Source organism: Anas acuta, chromosome 18 (assembly GCF_963932015.1).
Source record: "Anas acuta chromosome 18, bAnaAcu1.1, whole genome shotgun sequence".
Taxonomy (NCBI): domain Eukaryota; kingdom Metazoa; phylum Chordata; class Aves; order Anseriformes; family Anatidae; genus Anas; species Anas acuta.
The window spans coordinates 11366577-11389157 of record NC_088996.1 but is presented as its reverse complement, the minus strand read 5'-3'; the positions used below and the strand labels follow the sequence as shown (position 1 = coordinate 11389157).

The 22581-nt window shown below is 38.4% G+C and overlaps 1 long non-coding RNA gene across 2 annotated transcripts in view; it reads right to left on the bottom strand.

Annotated features, from left to right (window-relative positions):
* The window catches only part of LOC137841788 (uncharacterized), a 99118-nt gene extending 90099 nt beyond the window's left edge, over window positions 1-9019 (bottom strand). For both annotated transcript variants that reach the window (XR_011088741.1, XR_011088742.1), the window contains exon 1: window positions 8884-9019. This is a non-coding gene — a long non-coding RNA (uncharacterized lncRNA). The remainder of the gene's footprint in view (window positions 1-8883) is intronic.
* Between the last annotated feature and the right edge of the window lie 13562 nt (window positions 9020-22581).

The following is a 22581-nucleotide window of genomic DNA, read 5'->3' as shown; positions in this document are numbered from 1 at the left end:
AGTGAAAAAACTGCCAAGAAAAATTGACCTGGAACTAGTTCAAAGAGACTAAATTATTTTATTGATTAGACTCCTTAGCTTTCATTTTCCAGCAGAGCCATCATGAATCATCAATACACAATAATATCTGAGTAATTTCTATGTGAGCTGAATTAAGTGCTCCAAAACAAGGTAAGCTTTGAAGGATTAGGCCTTCAAGCTGTTTGAAAACAAGATAGTTAAGAAGATTTGCTAGGCAGCCCTGAAAGGGGGCCAGAAACTATTTACTGAGGCAAGTGGTTTGTTTGAACTGGATTTTTATTTATTTTCATATTATACTTGTTGACTTCATATCCGCCTTCAGCTCAAATGCTCGGGAGAGGCCTGTTTTTCACCAACATGAACATAGGCCAGAAAGGAAGCACCTTCTGAGAGGCCTCATCAGGCACAGGCCCAGCACTGAGATAAAGCACTGTGCAGGCCCAGCAGGGCAAGCCTGGAGGAGGGAGGGAAACAGAGGGGGAAGGAGAGTAAAAGAAGACCTTGGAATCTTTATTATGAAGGTTTACAAGAGTGCAGACATGCAGAAGCCTTCATGTAACAAATATTCAGAGGGCAGTGATGAGTAAAGCTACACAATTAATGTCTAGTATACACATACTAGTCAGATTCATATATAGCACATAGTACACAGGTTTATCACCAAAGCATGTCATGACAGTGCTCATCTGTTTAACTGACCAAATATTATTCTGACTGACTTGGTTTATGGGTATAAATTGCCCCAACCATGTTGGCAGCACCAGAAATTGGGGAGGTGGTTGTAGACAGAAAGAGGGAAACAATTGGAAGAAACTATCCAAACTTAGCTTTTGGGTCTTGTTCACCATTAGAAATGATACCTGACTATCACTCCTATATCAACTCAGAGGTCCTTTGACATTGAAAAAGATACACTAAGTGCCAGGTTTGCCACCAGGTTTGACACTAGAGTGTCCTCTAGGCACCACTGGGAGGCAGAAAATGAAATCTCAAATAGTTTAGAAATGGCATTCTCCTTGTGAGACCTGAGGTTATTTAAACCATTTTGGTGATATGCTAGAACCCATCAGTGGAGTATTTTTGAAGTAACAATGCTAAATGAGTTACACATAGCAGGGACTCCCGTCCTGCATGCACCAGGACCTCCCTGAAGAAAATGAACTGCTGAAATTTTAGGAATCCTTCAGCTACTGGTCTGAATAACATCAACATGCTGGACAGAGATTTCCTCTTCATGAAGGGTTTATGCAAAATACTATTTAATCTTCACAGGAGTCCCATCATTTGTAGAAAAGACCTCAGTAGCAAGGAATCAGAGGACAATTTCTTTCTCGTAGAACAGAATGAACCATTGCATTGTAAGCAAAGCACCTCAATTAGCCTATTTTCAAACTGAATATTTATGATTCCTACTATCAACAGTCAAGGTGTTCCCTAAACTGGGTGCATTCTTGACTTAGATTTTTATAAACAGCAAAACACCTTAGCCAGGTCAAATATATCTATTACCTTTACAATAACTAAGGTTTCTGTATATTGTCTCTGCTGAGATTTTGGTGTTTGTTCTCCAAAGACGAGAATTTTCAGTTTTATAAGAGTATAATGCAAGAATACCACAGAGGAAAAATTAGAACTAATAGTCTTTCAGTTCTTTGCTGCACAGAAGAAAATGTAACAGCTGCTCTACAGGCATTTTTCCTCTTTTCTTGTCACATTTAAATAAAAGAACATTAAGATTTAGTTATGCAAAATGTTTTAAGCCTATGCTCATTAATACAATCATTCAAATATTTCTGTACAGTAAACTTACTTATGAAAAATGCACAAGTATAACTTTTCATGTGATAAGTTCCACATTACTACTATATATGCTAACTTTACCAAAATTTTTACACTAAAATACTAGAGATTACTAGATGCTGTTTAACTAAATGTCCTCTTACCAAACTATTCTGGTTTGCCAGATCTAAATATTTAGGAAAGACATTCTAGTTTAATTAAAATCTTTATGGGGAAAAAATTCTGGCCTTCCCTTTCCAAGTCAGAGAGAACTAAAATACAGCATGTAAAACCTGTCTTTCCATCCCAAAACATATGGTTTGACATAATTCTGTTTTGTAAGAATATTTTACAAGTTTGGGTTTTGTTCTAATGTAAAATTAAAATAAATTTTAAAACTTTGGGGTTGGCTGCAAAGCCGGAAGTACTGCTCAAATGCCAAAGTTAACACCTAGTTTTTGTTACTTAAGTTGCAGGTGCTAAGGTTGCAAAAGCTAGGAGTTTTTTTTTTTTTTTAAGAGAGGCTCAGATTTTTAAAATCCTCTTCTGTGCATAATGCAGACACCCTTTTTTGGCATGCTGCAACTTGACCCCAATAACACAGCTATACATGCAAACTGTATCATCTGTACAATGTGATTTTGGTAGAAGCATTTATACCACATATCTGGAATGTAATTGGAAGAAAGGGTTGTGCACAGAGCATTTTCAGGTGGAGTGAAAGATTCTTCAATACCAGCACTGATGACATTCTTGACTGAAAGAAGAATGAGCATCCTCCAAAGCAAATGCCTACTTACTTGCCATTTTTATTTATTCCTTCATTTTGTTTGACAGAATAGAAGCCTACCTGTAAGATTAATTTTCCAACCTGAATGATTCTATGATAAAAGACCACTAAGATCATTGAGTCCAACCTTTAACCTAGTTAGGGTAGTAGCATTACATTCTCAGAGTTTCCAAGCTGATCAGCTTCCCCTAGAGGGGCTCTAGCAGAGATTATCAACTGTGATAAACTGTTCTGTACTCTCATTTCCCACTAATAGCATTCAGAATCAGAATGGAAATCCAAAATATTTTTCCATTTTAGGAAAGTCCAAAAAATCCCAGTCAAAAGCCATGGGTTGTCAACAACAATAAAAATATTCAAAGTGACCTGTCCTAACCTGAGAGAAGGCTAAACTAAAAGTCTTGCCTCTTTAGATGATTATCCAATTTTTATGAAAACTAATCATAACCATAAATGTTCTGAGATATACCTTCTCCATACATATATAACCAGTAAGTGAACAAAGACTCCCTAAAATTTAGATTTTTATTAAGAGTTAGCATTTATTACCAAGAAATATTTTGTCATCTGGTTATTTGGGTTTTTGTTTGCCAACTGTTTGAGTAGAAAAATATTTCCTCCTTCCTGAATTCAATAGCCAAATGAAAATCAGTGTAGTGATCAAGACTCAATTCTTTTCTTTCAAATCTCATGCATTAAGTACTTTTCTCAAACACTTCCAAATTGGACAGGATCCCTTTCTGAACATCCTACTTCAGGAAGGGGAAAAAAAAAATACATTTTGCTTATCAGTTGTGTGAGGATCAGCTCAGAATTTTTGTAGTATTTAACACACCACATGGAGGAGACAGCATGGATTTGGAGGAGGATGTCTACAGATAAGAAGTTTCTCTTGGCTATGTTTGCCAAAACCACGTAACATGCTGATGAATATTTGCTTTATCCTACTTCACTGTTTTGTCTTCATTTTCATGCTCTTAAAGGAGAAAATCCTGCTTGAAAAAATGGAGAGGGAATATTGCACATGCTTAATATGACCTATATTTGCTATCGCCTAAGTAATCTAGTGAAATATTAGCCAGCTGGAATGGGGGAGATGATGCTTGCATAGTTCTCCAACAGCGACCCTTGAGGACTGGAACATAGATGTATTAGTTATAGCCAGAAGGGAGCACTTTGTCTCCTAAATCCCTTGGAGTAAGTTGGTTTTTCTTGCCAGTCTGCAGTTGATTGAGTCATCACAGGTCAGTGATGACTGTGGATAAATATTTCCTTTGAAGACGTCAGACTTTAAAAAACAGTACAATAAATTCCCTGCACTTGGGCTGAGTCAAATTAGCAGGATTGCAGTCACAGCTGGTGTGAAAGGAATATCTGTGGGACCTAAACCAACACCACCATGTGGAGACCTGTGTAACAAAGAGCATTGGACTCATGTTGTTTTCAAGGCTTCTTCTCCTGAGGCATTTGCAATAACTTTGTTTCCTGGGCTTTCCCTGTCCCCATCTATACTCTCCCAGGAAATCAAAGCCATACAAACAGTACAATATAAAAAAACTTGAATATTTCAGATGGAAGGCAGAATTTATTCTTCAGGAATATCAAGACAAAGACCACCAATCTTCTAATTTGACTGAAATAGGCATACAAGGAAGAAAAGATGGCATTCAAACCTCCCCACAGGTCCTCACCTTCAGCAACATCATGATGCCTAACAAAAGGATCTGATTATATCCTGTCAGCTCCATACACATAATATTTCATGCAGCATTCCCATTGAAAGCATGCAGATTTTACTAATATATTACAATGACCAATTAAACATAGGATCCTTTAATGTTTGCTCAGGATTATATACTGATGAATGGAATTGTCATTCTTGGACAGGCAGAAGGTCAAGAAGATGATTTTCCCCCTTTAACTTCTCTGAAATTAACCCCAAAATTTAACATCAAGATTAGCTATAGATTAAAAAACCTTGTTTTTCAAGACCTATTTTTGCTTGTTAATGGATTAAAATAGTTCCCAGCTGTGCAAAGTTCTCATTATGTTCATTACCTATAATGCACCTCACAATGAGATGATTAATTCAGCACACTTGCAGACCCCTCATTGAATGCTGTTGATTAAGCAATTATGTTAATCCACTTGTGTTTGTTTTCTCACTGCTCTGATGATGGTCAGGGCCAATTTCTTTGCTGAATTATTCCATGTACATGCTAGAAGTTTTGCTAATGCTTGCAAAGGCCAAACCCACAATTCACTAACAATGTGAAGGTGAAAATTGCAGATTATTTGTCTCCAGTGTATTCTGGATTGGTAAGAAAAGTGCTTAACTTTATTATGATTACTACTTTTTTTGGGGGGGGGGGGGGGGGGCAGCTCCTGAAGTGGAGTGACTTTTTTTAATTTCAGCTTTAACACTGAAGTGTAATTTTCAGGCCAGGTAGAGATGAATCTTCATTTGTGTCTTCTCATATTGACTTTATTCAATAGATTTCATATTTCCACTCATAATAAAATTGTTTTTGGAAATCTATGGATATGCAAGTACCCCAAATATCATGCCACTCAGTCAGAATCCTGGTGTCTGCAGGAGGAACCAGACAATCTCAACTTGACTACCACCATGAAAGATGAGCAATTGCTCCTCTTACTTGCCTTAGATTTTGTCTCTACTTTCATATAAAGCAGTGGATGATTAGAAGAATGTTCTCCTACCTTTCGATGAAAGTATTTTTGACAGTAACAAAAATGGAAAGGGAAATACTGTGGTGGGAGAAATATGCAATGTATTTTAAACAGTCTTTGCTCAGTTTAGTTGGATGGGGCAGTGGTTCTTTAAGTATATTTGTCAGTTACCTACAAAGACATGTGATGGAAATATTTTCTAGCAGCCAGAAACATCCTGTCCTATGCAATACACTCAGCTCTCTGGGTGTCCGAGGAACCACCAGCGATCATTTGTAATAGTTGTCGTTTACCGTTCCGCCAGCTTAGCCAGCCACGATGGCCAGCTTCAATGGAAAGGAAGGGAAAGACTGAACCGAGTTATACCTCAACAGACTAAACAGTAACCCCACAGCAGTGCCCAGCTTTAGTTTGGGCAAATCACTGGCGGATCTCATGAATAATAGACACATGAAAAATGCTAACAGACTTCCCACCCACGAGAGAAGCCAAAACACAAAATATTCATACAAGCCAAACCTGCATACAACTACCTATCCTAAAAGGCCTTTGATAACTTTTGAGTCCCCTGCTTAGAAGTGATATCAACTTATCGATGCAAAGCAGCAAGATCCATGATATCCTCCAAGCTTTTCTTTTTTGCCATTCTTTTCCTTAGCTTTTGCATTTGAGTTTATATTTACAACAGCTCCACCAATACTTTCTGAATACAGACCATCAGTGACCACAGCTTTAATTTCGGGAGGTCCATTTCCGTAGCAACAGCTCATAAAAGATACTAAATAAAGCTTAGATCTCTGCAGCTCAGGTTGATATATTATATATTAGCCACTGCAGCGTGTTGACGGCTTTCCTGCAATGTGGCCTGTATCTTTTTTATTATGTACATTCTTGGTGAGTGTTGGGGAGATTGATCCCATTCTGGTATCCAGATTTTAAAACAGATGTGAGGCAAAAAGCTGCAGAGGGTGCAGGGAAGGGGTGCAAAAATCCAAAGACCCTGAGAAAAAGCCTTGTAGGGACCTGCTGAGATTTGTCCAAGGGCAGAATTAGCCTGATACCATAGTAAAAATACCTTCAGGAAAGGAAAGCACAAGTTGCTGAATAAGCCTAAATTTACCAGCAAAGGATTAGTGTGATTAGCAAAGGGAACTACTAAGGAATCAGCAAGTTCTCTGCACCTTTTTGTCTTCAGATCAAGAGCAGACACTTTTCTAGCAGTGATGTTCTAGATAGCTGGAGATTACTGTTACTGGTAGGATGCAACAGCAAAATTTAACGTTAAACTACAGAATCAGGTATTGTCTTCTAGATTTAAGTTATATTCATCAGTTAATAAAGTTTCATCAAGTCTGTCAGGGGGTTTAATCAGGGAGTTTAATTCAAAACTAGCTTCTTTCCAAATAAAATCTTTGAGAGGAAACATCCCCCCCCCCACACCAAAGAAAAAAACCCGCTAGCATTCCTGTTGTAGGATTTAAAAAATCAAATAAAAAAGCCTGAAGGACAGTTGGCAGTCACAGGAAAATATTTAACCTTATAGTAATGAATACTTTTCTTTGTTCTTTCCAACTCCTCCAAACAGCAGCATTATCTGGTCTTTTCTAGCACCACTGTAACTTAAATGTAAATCACAGAACAATTATTTTTGTGCCATCCAGTACTCTGATTTCTTTTATCTGCCCCCAATCCTCCCCATGAACTGAGAGTTCTGTAACTGTGTTTTTATATATATTTTTAAAATCTGATTCAAGGAACCAGAAGTTCCTAGTACTTTACAAGGCAGTTAAGTACAGTGTGGAATTTGCTCTTAATATTCATCCACATGTTTTATGAATTTCCATATTTGAGCTTAAACCTGGAGTCTAAAGACAGGCTTGTTTTAATTCATTTATGTCTTAAACTCAACACCAGTTTCTATGTTCTCCTATTTTGGGAAACCTGAGTTGAATTTCTTAGCAGAGAAGAAAACTGATCAGAATTTTTTTCTCCTTAAAAACTGTACCAAGATTGTGTAGCCAGCTGTTAGTCTCAGGCCAAACTCCCATCAAGTTCAGCAGAAGGCGCTTGCCATAACGTAACATTAGAAATCATGAAAATCCCAATAGGCATAAGAAGGTGTTGAAGGGGGGTCAAGGAGCATGATAGACATGAAAAGGCTTTTTTGCAGCTGGTTCCTTTCTCCTATCAACTGTACAAAGGCAGGCAAGGGAGAGGGAGGGCGGCAGAGAAGCGAAGCTGGATTATGAAAGGGGCACGCTTTCCATCCATGTTCAGGAAGCCAGAGAGACAAAAGGCACACAGCAGCAACCACATGGCAAGGGGGCTTCAGAAAACAGGCTACTTCCTCTGTTGTTTCCTCAGAAGTCCAGAATCCATCACTTCGTTTGTTTTTCCAAGGAAATAATTAAAGATGTGGATAAAAAAAGGTAACAAAAGACTGACCCTTCCTCCTCTTTTTTTTCCCCCTTTTTTTTTCTGCCTGCCTGCTTTAAGGGAAATCATTTTCATACCCCCCTTCCGCTCTCCATACACAATGACAGCCCCAACACTGGGGCAGGGATTGGTTTACATCCCAGTAGAAGGGAATACTTAAGGAAACCTTTGGCAGTATTATGGATTGAAGTGCAAGGAGATGGTTTTATCAGGAGGCTTCAAGGCTATTATTGTCCAAATAAACACTTGCTTTGCCAGACATGATCTACAGCTGCTGCACAGAGACCCTTGAATTACATCTGAATTTCAATCTCCCTGTCCTTTTTGCCTTTCCCACTTCACCGTTTTCAGACCTGAATAGCCTACTGTACTGGATTACTTCATTTTTTCCATCTTAATAGGCTTCACTAGGCTCTGACTCCTGACTTCCTGCCCACGACTCTAGTCCCCACTTCATCTAGATTTAGGAAGCTTTAACACATCCCTTCCCCAGCACGCACACACCCATTTGCCAGGGGACAGGATGCTCCCCCAGACCTTGCTATCATGATGCAGCATTTTGCCACTGCTCAGAACAGTGCTATTTCAGCTCAGCAAAACCCCGTGCTGATACACGCCTCCTCACGCACATTAGAGACAGACAAATTGCTTTAAAAAAAAAAAGTGGCTGAGCCAAGCTCACCAAAATAGTTGTTAAATCCTTATCATTTTCCATTTTCTGATATCCATGCTGTTCTGTAGTCTGGCAAACAGACGCTTAAGTGACAAAGCACAGCAGGAGAAGCTGTTTCTGCATCATCAGTGTGATATAAGAAAATAGATTAAGCTTCACTAAAAAGACTATTTCTAAGTAATTTCAAAGACAGATCTGCAGAAGGAGAGGAGTAGGAAGGAATGTTTCATTTTGTTTTCCTCACAGAAAAAATATTTCAGAAAGAATTTATTCCAGCAAAACAGCCAGGAACATAAAATTCTTTATGTAATATCTTCAGAAATTATCTTCTGTTTACTCTTCCTTCTCAGTCTTGGTTTAGAAATTCTGAAGTCTAAATGGTTGTGTTACCTTTGTCACATAAGGTATTTTAACACAAAATATACTCACTACCAAAACCACTGAAAAATTAGATGAGCCAATACACTTATAATGAACTTAGCTCATAACTTACCTGAGCAACTCTCCATAGCACGGCTTCCATAGACAAACTGGCTTCTTCCACCTCCAAGCTTGCTTGGGCTGAATACTAAATACTCAACCCAACTACAGCACAAATCAGGAACTTTGCTGCAAGCAGATCCCCAAAGATGCCAAACTCAGCAAAGCCCCCAGGGGTGGGCTATATTCAGGGTCTGCCTCATAGTGCAATTGTTCACACCTGGGTGCTCAGGCCCAAATGTTTTTGGCCTTGCACCATCAAGATTGCTCAAAGTTCCAGCTGGGGTCACTTTCTTCTGTTGGTTTGCCCTAGAAATAGTACTCCAAGTCTCGTGTGTAGCATCATTTAGCATTCTAATTAATATTCTGACTTTAATTACACAATTTGCCAGATATATAAACTGTTTTCTGTAATAAACACGGGGAAAGCAGCCTTTGAATAAGAGGAATCTTTGTTTGAACTTCATAAGAATTACACTAGTAGTAGCACACACAATTATACCCTTAATGTACTGTTAATGCTGTTCTAAAATAGATTATAACCTCTTAATGATTAGAGATGCAGAAAAAGGTTGGGTAAATGTAGCTCCCAAATTTTAATTTCTATCACAAATTCAGAAATATTGATTTATAATGTTTAAACTTGAGAGTTGTCAAGTTGGAACTGCAGATCTCATATCGATAGCCCATATTGATAGCTCTGAGCTTTGCCCCTGAACTCAGTATCTTTTTAACTCCGTGCACCAATCTGAATGTTTTCGTCCTGCCACCAAGAAGGGTTCAGATCCGTGGGCCCACTAAAGGACTACAAAAAACAGAAGAGCCAAACCACTATGTTGTAATTGTTCAAGACATTCCCTGCTTACTTCAGTTTAGAGAGCAGATCACACATCCATTTCTGCCTAACCTAGAAATCCCAATAAACCCTTGCCCCTGATTCTTACTCACACCACAACAACATGATGTTTCATGTACTGGTTTTTGCATGTGATGCCTTAGAGAGCAACTGCATGGCTTACAACAAACAAGCCAAGCTTTAAAGGGCAGTTGGGTTTTATCTGGTACTTTGGTTTGTTCTTGAGTAGCTGAAGAATTAATAAGCTGGGTTTTCTGTTCTTTTATCCATTATCCTTCTTTCTGGATTTTGTGAAGGTGAATTTTTTATCACTAGTCCATGTCTGGAGCAGTAGTGGTTGCTGCAGCTCCCCCTTTAGGATGCAGATAAGGGTTTTGCATGGGGATAGCACACAGACATCCTCAGATGATGGTTACACTGTGGCTTACTTCTGTAGGAGGCATCCAGATCTGAGCTCTCTGAGTGTGTAGGTTTTGTTTGTTTTTTATACCTGAAAAGCAAGACTTCATAAGTTTTGCATTTCAAACCTTAATCTTTAAGTTCCTCACTTTCCACCACCTACTCAAAAACTGAATGCAACATTTCTAAACCACTTCAACTTGATATACCCCATTTAGTTTGCGAAATCTAAAGAAGCCTTTCACAGTTCTCTTGGTGATGGGCATCGGCATTAAATGTAGCATGTGGGAGCCCCTTGCTTTGAATTTCCTTGGGGCATAGACAAGCTGTGTTGTTCCTGCACCTTGATGAAATGATGAGACAAGAAGGAACCTTGTCTTACTTAGCTGACTTTGGGTCTGGGCTTCAAAAGCTGCTGTCAACCAGGAAGGGGTAGATGTTTAGACCATTAAAATTTTCTCCCTGATTGGTCTGGAAAAATAGAGAGCCTTCCTTTCATGCTAGCAAATGCAATATACATATGCAAAATAAATACAAGTTTAGTTTCTTTCTACACTGCAGTTTACTACAAATAAACAGAGCTGTCCTTCACAGACACACCAGCAGGATTCCTCAAAACGTAGCACAGCTTACAGAACTGTAGGACAGTTGTTACAGTCCTTGATTATGTCGTCAGCACATCTCTATCTGTTTTCCCATGAAATTGAAGTAATTAATGGCTTAACACATGCCTGTGGTTGAACCATGACCCTACAGATATGATAGTAAAACTATCAGGATTTTTTATTTATGTGTCTGTTTCCATTTTATAAATTTGTATTCCTGAGACTCAACTATGTACATGACTTTTCTTTTACTTTGTAAGAGGCCAACTTTCAGTCTTTCTATTAAAAATAAAAATTTAGAGCACAGCAAGCATAGATAAATGTGTTCAATCACCTTCCAACCAGAAGTGCTGTTTTATTTATTTATTTATCTATCTTGCAGGTGTCTCTATTGGGCAAGGTTACAACTAATATATGCACATGCATCTAGTCAATTGTCTTTGCGTGTTTTTCTGGCAAGCTCTTGATAGTATTCATTAATTCCTTAAACTACTGGTTTCAACTGAAACAAAGAAGGGTCCTGGAAAGTTTTCCATTCCCGTTGTGATTTCACAATCCCTTTGAAATAACCTCAGGAAAGTCCTAAAGCAGCACACTGTTTTTCTCTTTTGAACCTTGTTGGGGGAGACACGTCCATCACTGCTCCACATGTTGTGTCATCTTGACTTTTCTCCATCTCTCCATTTTGAGAGCACTACCATCTTGAAAACATCAGACTTGACCTGAAAACAGCAGTAAGCTGCATCTGATAATGAGTCTTCATGTACCTGTGTGGTCTGATGTCAGAGAAATTGCTTGGAAATGGGAAATCAGATGAAATTACACGATTCTTATCTTCCCCCCACCCTGTAGAGGGCACAAGCTACTGATTTAGGGAAGGGAAACTAGCAAAAAATATTTTTCGTGAAGTTTTCAGGACTTGTAGCAGAAATTAGCAAGGGGCCCTAATGTAGTTATTAGCTATGCAAGACTATTGTTTATTTTTACACAGGAACTAAAGGAGAAAATATCTATGCTTATTTTTCTTTACTTAGCTGGAGAAATTGTATAGCTTTTTGAAAGGGTTAAATAATTTCCTTCTTTCCTGCACTCCTAAAGCTTTTCTTGCATGCATGTGTGTGTGAGTGTGAGGTTCCCCACTAACCACAGCTCTGTTTTCCAAAAGGAAATTAAAATGAAATACATCAGGCATGCTGGGACTTCACACTTCAGAGACTTATAAAGCAGTGTCGCCTGTTTAAATTGATTGTCACTTTAACTGCCCACAGCTACTCTTCGGGAAGGGAGCTTAAGGTTTTACTGTTCTTAATGGGACAATATCTCTCTTCCAATGACTTAATTTAGGTTGTGCTGAAACTCCTATTAAAAGGAGGACTGTTAATATTTCATTTAAAATGCCAATGATGTCAGGAGTAGCAACAGAAAGTTACCTGCCAGGCTCCAAGAAAACCATCCTTTTCCCTTGTGACGTGCTAACATCCCACAGGAGGGAGGAAAGAAGAACACGAAGGATTGCATGAAACCTCCACCCTCCTCAGGGCTGAGTCCCTTTGTTTCTTCACGGTCTGCAATTTTGCTCACTGTTTTATTGTTTGTGCCTATACCATTATTACTACCAAGATAACAAGCTTGTAACTCAAATATCACAGATGTTACCAACAAAAATGTTTGTTGGCCAGAGGGTCTTGAGAACAGGGAGTTAAGACCTTCCCATTTCTATGCTGCTCATTTCTGGGTCTCTTTTCACAGGAGTTGAGGAGAACAATAGGAGTGGAGATGGGAAGCAAAGAAGCAATGGTAGCTTTTACAGAGAAATAGCTACAGTCTCACAGATATGCCATAAATTTGAATGTGTTTGAACATTATGCGACACATCTTCAGCCAACATAAATTTTTGTACTTCCCTGATTGCAAACTCTAAGCAGTTATGACACTGTACAACATTAGAGATTGCATTTCCAGAATTTCTTTAAAATCAGGCAACTCTGTTTCTTGTGCAAAAGGAGAGCTTTTATTATGAGCTTAGCAAACTAAAGCTATATGTTTCTCCACCATGAAGAAAAGAAAAAAAAAAAAAAAAAAGGGAGAAAAAAGAAAAAAAATACATTATGACAATAGCAGCCAGAACATTCACCAAGCCTGCAAGCCAAGGCTCCCTACTCCCAGCTGAAGTGCCCATGGAATATATTATTTCTAAAATATCCCATCTTACTGGAAAAACCCAGAGGCCAAAAGAAGATCTCTGAATAAATTTTAAAATGTTCATAAAATTCACTCAGCTTTCAGGTACTGGGCATGATGCAGTGCCAGGACGGGTGCCACAGCGCAGTCCCTGCAAGGGGCTGGAGAGGAGGCGTGGAGGGACAAGGAGCACATTGTCCTGACCCTCTGCACGCAGCACCGTGTGGCCGCCTACCAGGAAAGTGAAATATTATTATTTTAAAATATTTTGTTGAATCTTAGGTTCTTTAGGGACTGCTGAAGCCCTAAGGTCTCTACTTTAGGCCCCGCAGTTAGCATTTTATTGCTATGGGCTCCGTATATTAAATGGGGAGAAGGATATTTTCCAATTTTGAGGTTGTCAGCAGTCATTTCTCTTTGCAGGTTTGACACATACATCATCTTAGGAATTTATTTGACTGACAAATGCTGTCCAACGCAAACTGAGCCATGCGCATAGATCTCACTGACTATGAGATTGAGAGTTATTTACAATGCTGTGGGATAATAATTGCATATTAAAACAAAATAAGTACCATACGAGGAAACGTGAAGTGAACACTCACCATATTTTAATGCAAAATATTTGGTTCCTTGAAATTTCCTTCTACTGTTATTAAATCTAACTTTTGGGCCTAAACTTGTGTTTGTTACTGTGTCAAATATAAAGCAATTAGAACGTTCTCCTTTCAGTAGTAATATATGAAATTTTTATTATTAGATATGGCTATTAGACATCATCAGGCTTGTGTTTCCTGAATGTTGATTATAGCAAACCATGTCAGAATAAGAACAGTGAAAAAAAGTCATTTTCAAGTCTTAAAAGGAAAGGCTTTTAATCTGTGGGGTGGAGGAGGTTTTATAGGAGTAATATATTGACAGGGAAAGGCTGCAATACTACAAGCTTTATTGTCCTGAAGTCTCATTTCATAATTTGGGAACACAGTTCTAGTTTATGAGTACAGGGCAGAGGGTAGCTAGTTATAAAACAGCATTAATATAAATCAAAGTTGTTACAGAAAGAGTGAGCAGGTTATATTTAAGATATTTCAAAGCTTCTAGTTTTAGAGAAATAGGAAATGACATATATATACACAGAGATCCCAGAAGAAAAATACAATATCCAATTAAGTGTCAAGGAAGGACGCTGGATACGTATTGATATACTGCAAAAGTGAAATCTGTGTGGCAAAGTCATTTGAAAGGAAGCTGTGGCTCCCATGCTACTTAATTTCCCTGGTCATTCCCTGCCTCCCTTCCTGAATAATCCACAAAGAAACCAAACTCCAAAAGCACTGGAGTACAATAGTGTTTATGGCCCTTAGCTTGCCCTGCCAGGGACTCTTGCAGTGGGAACCTCAGCAGTCTGTGTAAGGCCTACCAGCAAAATGAAATGAAGATTGACCAGACAAACCTCTTAGAATAATGGGATAAGTGGAGAGGATTTATCCAAACAGGAAACATTAATTTTCCACTTGTGCGGCTGCTCTTCTTGTCCATCACTTTGGATCCTGATGAATGTTTCTTTTCAGCCAAGGGCTCCTGACAGCTTTATACAGCAGCACAACTAACTGGCAGTGACGGACACATATTGTTCAGTGGGGACTGTGTTTGATTTTAACCTTAATTTAGCCACTCTCCATATTTTAAGCAATGTCAATCACATATTCGTGTTTTGACTTCAGTGGGTGTTTGATTCTTGTCCCATCTGACCTGGATCATAAGGAGACACTTGGATGATGGCAGAGCTTTCAGCAGTGCCCCAGTTGGACTTCCCTTATTGCCCCATGCTTATGGAGATCCTGGCCCAGCTTATTCCAAACCCGTTACAATGCTGGGGAAGTTTCAGGTTCTGAAGTTCCTGCTCACACTCTCAAATGCATTTTACCTGAAGTTCTGCAGCATCAAGCTCTCCTTTGTGCAACTCCTGCTCTTGCTGACATTATTGGGCAGGTTCTGTTGTCTCTTTTCCCACCACTTTCCTCAGCAAGGATCTCTAATGTACTGTTGGTGAAAGTGTGCTGTTTACACACATTACATATATACAAAGATCATTTATATATGTACATATATATATAATGATTATATATGTGAGTATTTTTCCTGTTTTCCCTCCTGAAATCAAATAAAAATGCATCTGTATTATCTTTTATATGAGAAAAAAAAAAAAAGTGTCTAATTCTCATGGCAGAAAGGAAAATGTCAAAGTCTGAAAGTGTGACAATTCTATAATGTAACTATAATGTAAATCAAAACTATCCTAGGGCTTTTTATTTGAGGCAAACAGGAAACTAAATGACTTCTAAAGGCAATCTCAGATGCAAGAGGATTCTGCCTTCTGGCTCTGGAACATTTTCAGAGAAAAATAATGAAATTAAATTTGAAACTTATGGCAGTCCCCAGGTCCAGATCCCCTTAGGTTTTAGCTCTATGCAGGCAAGATGCTGTAGTCAGTGCACTCAGCTCACAGACTGGTCCAAAAGACTGAGCCACCAGCACTGCAGAGAAAATGTTCTCTGAAGTCTTCATTGATTTACAGGATACTGTGTCTTTGGACTGCAGGGAAATAGCGAATTACAAAGGATTGAGAAATATAAAGAAAAAAAAGGATGGTTCTCCTTAGGGCAGCTGCCTTTGCTGTCATCTGTCCTTCCCTTCAAGGAGAAGATAAGAAGAATGTAGCAGCAGCATTTAAAACACTGCTGTACTCAACTCTACTCTATTGCAGAAAAGTAATTAAAATCCTAGCTGCTGACTCTTTCCCCTGGGATCAAATTTTTACTGGAAACGAAAAGGAAAGGTGGTTGAACTGTGGAAACATTTACCAGCTGCAGGTATAATACTGTGTCTGTTGTCAGAGTGAACATTTCATTGGTTTATTTCTGGAGGATTATTTAGAGGGTTGTGGTCTTACGTCCAGGTCTCAAGAAAAAAAAAAAATATATAGCCTATGAGGTGTGCCTTCTTTCTACAGAATAGTGATTTGTTATGTGTTTGTCTGAGTTAAATATAGCAGCCAGTCATTTTGCACAGTCCGATATTTTATCCTGCTAACTTTTAAAAAAAGAAAAAGAAAAAGAAAAAGAAAAAGAAAAAGAAAAAAAAAAAAAAGAAATTCTTGTTTGTATAGATGAAAAAGTCAGCAGAAAAGCCATAGTTCTTACGTTTGTTTCCCTGCAGGTTCAGGTGCTCAGTATTGTAGAATTCAGCGATCAGTCAATATGATCGAGCAGTTTCAGCACCATATTTTGATGTTCTCTGTTGACTTTTTCTGGCCAGTGACAATTCCTTGTCCCTATAAGATCATATGGGAGAAGAATAATTGTGTATCATTGAACCCACCTCGATTTTATGGGAGGGAGGAGAAAAATGCAGATGGCCCTACAAATGTTTACCTGTCCTAACAGAAGGTCCTCTGTCCCACTGCTCGTGCTGCTGCTTGAGGTCGACAGCTATGCACATCCTGCAGATTTCCTGGGTCAGGATGAAAGGAATAATAGAAATGTTATACTGCACTGGTAATTGGGTAAGCTCTGAGGTTAAAGCAGCTTACCAAGTCATGTGGATGGTGCTTTCTTGTTTTTTTATCAAAATTTGCGGAATTTTCATAGATATCTTTTTTTTTTCTTCTTGAACAGATTCAGTTTTCTCTAGCCACAAGTAGCCTGTGCTGTTGCAGGAGGCTTCAGTTGCTCAGTTCCCAAGCTTCGCTGGGAAATACCAGCTTAACAGCAGTATCTCTGAATGACATCCAGCCGAGATATTTATTTTTCCTCAACAAGATTTATTTGGCGCCCGTCCAGGGCTCAGCCTTTTCCCTGTACTCCTTGGATTTTCCTGGAGTTGCCCACTTTTCCTGACTGCCTGCATTCACAGCTCTGACCCGAGCAGCCCACAGCCAAGTACATCTCTCCGCACAGGGAGAGGTGCCTGCCATTCCTTTCATATCAGTTTGCTTTAGGAACTAGGTTCAGTGTGGCATTTCATACCCTCACTATGCGACTCTTACTGCCACACTGAGGTTTTTTCTTAGATACACTTTCTGCATTATCTTCCCTTACATTCTCATTACGGTCTGTAATGGGATGAAGACACATACTGAAAAATCCTGTCTACTTTGGGCATGAGACTGTTTACTTAAGCTAGCTGACTTACATATTTTGGTTTAATAATTACGACTCTGTTCCCTTGTAACAATCTAGTGAACCCTACTATTTTCTCCCCCATTGAAGACCAAAAAAATATTTACACAGCATTGTGCTCTTTAGGCTAAACACTGATCTGATACTCCACTAATCATGGGAATCAGTGCAAAGATTATTGATTGATTTTTATTTTTTTCCAATGCTGTTTGAACCAAGCTTACATGGAGAAGACAGTGAGCCTTTGTCTGTAGGTGGGAAGGAGCAGGGGAAAGAGATGTTTCCTGTCTTTAAGGTGCAGAAATGTACCTCGGCTCACTTCTGTTAAGAGGAAATGATGCTGAATGGAGCAATAAGTGAATCTAAAATATTTTCTTGGATGTGAGTGGGAGCTAGCATCTGAAGTATCGCTTGTGTCTATATGAAGATGGAATATCATCAATAAAGCTTCTGGGCTTCTGGGCAGAACTTGCACCTACTGTGGCCAGCTGAAGGTGAATGCACTGTTCCCTCTGTTATTTGACTGGGCAATCATGTCCAACAGGAAGATGAATAACACCTAGGATAGGAGAGAAGCTGTGCTGAACCTGGGCGGCTATCCAGAAGCAGCTTCTCTGGAAGCAGATAAGCTTAGTGCAAACAGACAGACCTCACCAATGACCCCACAGCCCTTGCGTTTGCTGTTTGCTTTGGAAAATATATCTATATATATATGTTTTTCCTTACAAATGAGAACATGATTTGGTTCTCTTTGTCCAATCTGTCTGAAACAAGGAGGCTAAGAGTTCCATGGCAATGTCTCTTTTCCTTCTGGTTCCAGACCGATATGTGAAAGGAAAAGGAACATGGGGAAAAAAAGAACTATCTGAACATATTCTACTAGGTGTGATTTATACACCAAGGGACTATTTTTGTTGTTTTACACTCTCAGTGCCAATTTTCCTTTCCCTACTTAGAACAGATCAAGAAGGACCACATTATGGTCCTGCTGTTGTTTGTGCTGATGGTAATCTGGCTACCAAAGTCAAGTTAGAATGTGTAAGCTTTTCTATCTTTATCATTTATGATTTGAAGTTTCGCTGGATCTCTTACTTAATCCAGGGGAAAGTACCATGAGTAGGAACATACTTTGGTTTGTAGTTTATTTTTCTTTGCTTTCCCTTCCCTAATTCAAACAAACCAACATTTTCTTTGATTGGTATTAGTAAATTGAAGGATGGTATTTCTCTGGAGTCTCCCTGCTATTCCTGGTGGGTTGGATGTGGGTTGTTACAATAAACATAATGAGATGCTGGAAACAGCTGGAGTGATACCAAGTTGTGGGCTACTTATTTCTTAATCAAGCTTGTTAAATAAACAAAGCATCAAGGCTGAAAAGTGAAAATTTAATTATCTGTTCATTACTAAAGCTGCTATTGAATCATGAACTGTGAAAATAGCAAAAAAAAAAAAAGTACAATATAATTTCAAAATGTGATGTATTAGTTTTGGAAATAGAATCTACTGATGTGCCTTGAAGGTAGCAATGTGTGAATCTAGAGATATCTTGGCTTAATGCTATTTTAGGGTCCAGATTTCAAAACATAATTATGGACGCTTTCCTCTTTCACTTGTTAACAATTTTCCATAGGTTTTGTCTTGTTCTGTTCAGGAAATGTCTTTGATGTTGAGGGTAATCCATGAATTCATTAATTTCACATGATGAACTGTAGCTCATAAGTTAATCAGCTCGGACGCTGATGTTAATAGGCATGAACTGGTAGTAGTAAAAATATAGAAAAAAAAATATATTAGAAGTATCTTCCAGAGATTTTTTTTCCCCTCTCTGTCTCTCTCTTTTTTTTTTTTTTAAACAAACAAACAAACATGCAAACAAAAAATTTTACTGAGACTCTAAAGCTGATGAGATCATTGATCAATCTCTTAACAAGGGAATAAATATGCATTAAGCTGTTTGTGCTGATGGGGTGCTCTACATGCTTGTCTGAAATAGTGATCTCATGTGAGCATGGTCATCTGCCACCAGGTACAAGAAAAATATTGCTTTGCATTAAGAAATCTATCGTTATATGTTAGTTTTAGTGTTTTATTTGTTAAATTAGATCATTTATCAATGCAACTTTAAGATGACAACATTAATAAAACCTCTAGAGAAGACTGCAAAATTAATGCCAAGTAGCTCTGTTAGAGTGCCAAGTCCAGAGCTAAAGCAAGAAGCTTGTCAATTAAATATTTCACCACCATTTTTTCATTGCGTCTCAGTAACATGCAATTGCAAGAGGACATCTTTTCAACCCAACTTCTGTCCTCATTAAAGGAATTGCCAGAAGCTCACATCACACATGGACAGGGAGGAAGCAAGAATCTTTGGATGCTTTCTCACTGATGCAGTCCTACCGTTACACCTGACTCCTCCAGACACAGTCATGCTCAATAGAATCTCTCAGGATTTTTTAGTCATCTAGTTCCCTGATAATTGCTTATTGTTAAGCTAACTGGTTGGAAGACCACTTTCTGTGTCAAAGCTATTCACTTACTGGCTGTAAAATGCGATGTATGTAATTCGGATTGCTAAGGCATCAACTTAAAGGGTTAAACCTCCTCCTGTAGCTTAAGTGTCTGACGTTCCTTTTGCTACAAAGCCAGAGTGATCAGAAATGCTCAAGTTTTTATTTTACTCCACGAAAATGAAGTGATTAGGGTGGGGAAGGTGCTTCACATTCAGGAGCTTTTTTCTCTTTCCTGTGGTAATCATTTACATTTATATATGTATATACATGCGCACACACACATAAACATATAAATATATATTGTTTTTGCCCAGCTCTTAAAAATGTTCTGCATCTAGTGCATGAAGCCACATTTACCACTAGCTGGAGAGAAAACATATTAATATGAAATCAAATATTTGGCTTGTTGAATGCAAGATGTAATTACATTCACTTGAACACACTTACACCCGGGAAAGAAACCATACTTATGGGAAAAAAATAATTTTCAAAGGTGTTTTCATGTCTATCCTGGGAGAGAGAAAAAGTGGGGGTGACTTTGCTCTAAATATAATAATGTGCTTCTTTTAAAAAATATATATCTGAAATTTTTTTATGCCACAGCTCAAATCCTATAATTACAAAGTAGCCTTTGCAAAGAAGTTTTTCACCTAATTAGTACATGTTGGGTTCATGGAGCAACTTTTTCACTAAGGGCTTAAAAAAAAAAAAGCTTTTTAGAGAAAACATCCAAAAATAGAGGACTAAAGATTTGGCTTCTCTCTGATCCCTGGCAGACCCCACCTCTTGACTTGTATTTGGTCATAAACAATTTTAACCACTTTCCAGACAAGTAAGATGAACCTTGCTGAGGACAGGGTGGTGGTTCTTTCCTGGGAGAGCTGTAGCTGTAAAATGAAGGATGCAGGGACAAGTGGGTTTGGAATAGCAGCTGCTACAATGCACAGCCCACAAACTGAAGAAAACTGAGCATGGTCAAGAAGTGTGTGAAATAAGTTCCGTCCTGAACCATGTTGGTAAATAATAGCCATTACTGTTTTCTTGGGACTCCAGTCTAAAAAGTGCATGCTTTAGTGCAAGCAGTCTGGTAGTTTGTTTAATATTGGTAGAGTTTCCCGTTTTCCTAAAACTAAGCTCATGCTTATTGCTGGACCAAAGGAAGCCTGAGATAGGTGAGATAAAATAAGGTAGTAAATGAACAATTTACCTTTCCAGGTAGATTGTTCACTCTATATTACTTTCCCTTGAAAAAAGGACCTTATACTTTCTGCTTGATTTCTGACTATATTAATCTTGAATATCAAACAGAAGCAGGAAAGGCTTTATTTTCAAACTTTTTCAGCCAAATTTTGACACCTTAGGAGCTACAACTATATCCCTAGTGTAACCTCATTCAAAGCAAAGTAGATTTTAATCAGGTCTAAATTTGTCCCTGAAGATTCAGATAAGTTTCAAACAAGCCGTAGAGATGGTGTAACTCAATCTTCTGCAAAATATAAAGTTTATTTTATTTTATTTTATTTTAGCTGCTTTTCATCTAGCCTAAATAAATGACTGGGCTGCAAGAATTACCATGCAATTGTTTGCATGTCCAATAAGCAGTGGTGGAAGCTCCAGGGCTGCAATAGAGAAGGACACAGTGCCTGGAAGATATCAGTGATTGTTAACTTCTTTTGTTTGCTTTGAAAGCAAACCCGCTGAAAACAGTTCCTAAAATTGGATTAGACTGCCTCCCTGTTTCTACACACATAATTTAGGTGTTGTTTTTTAAGACAGTATAGTATTCAGAAATAGAGCAGGAAAAAAGTTAGTGTTCAGATGTGTCATTAACACCACTGGTGGATGCCACTGATTTACGATTAGACAACTCCTATAGTTGAAACAGTTGCTTGTCTGCTCACAGAAGAGCCAAAGGAACCTCATCTCCATTGTTCAATCTCATTGAGCTATACTTTGCATCCTCAGTACAAAAGCAGAGCTTTCCAGACTTCCCCTGGATGCATCCCTTCTCTGATCTGTGCCATTTCTGCAACACAAAGTAAAATTCAGCCTTACAGTAACATCCTGGATCTGTTTCTTTTGGGGTAGGCTGTTTTTCCTTCCCTGCAAGTTAAACGGGGTGTTCAAAGCTTTGGAAGAAGGACTAAAATAATCAGCAATTTATTTGACAGCTGAGAGTATGCTTTTGTAGCTGTCAATCAACTTCTGGAAAGCCACAGACTGTAAGGCTGAGGTAATGTACAAAATGAGACACATGTGTGCAAAAAACACTGTCCCTAAGTGTTTTCAAAGTGTCAGCATTGCCAAATGCACTCAGTATTCAGTGTTCATAAATAAGCTTCAGTTCCTAACTTGTTTTAGGTTTCCTAGCAGCTTAAATAACTTCTGGACATTTAATAAATGACAATCAAATAGACTTCTATACAGCCCTTTTATTAAGGGCTCTCAAAAACATTTGATGCATGCTAATTATCTAAACATACAATCACCACTGAGGGAGAGGGATGAGTATCCCTGGGCTGGGATAGAGATAGCATCTTTATGGCTATTTTTATGGCTTTATCTTTATGACTTCAAAGCTAACTTTCTTCCAACATTTCAAGGGGATAAGGGAGATGAAACCTGGGTAAGGCAGGAAACTGTGGCAGCTGGTAGATTTATTTCTTCTTACTTTTGGTTTGTGGAAGCTGTTTTCAGGGGTAGTTCTGAATTTGGGGGTTAAAAAGAGAATGTGCTATTTTTATGGGCTCCAATCAAAACACTCTAAAGTTTGATGCTGTTGCAGAGAACTTTGCTTATTTTCAAACTAAACCTTCAATGTTGATACTGAAGGGATATATTTCAATATATCTGAAAAAACTTGCATCCTCCATCTCCCCCTGCCAATTGTTCCTTTCTCCAAATTGTAATATGGCAGGAAAAAAAATGAAAATTTCTTTCTAAATCAGCATAAAAATGACAAGAAATTATGAAACTTTC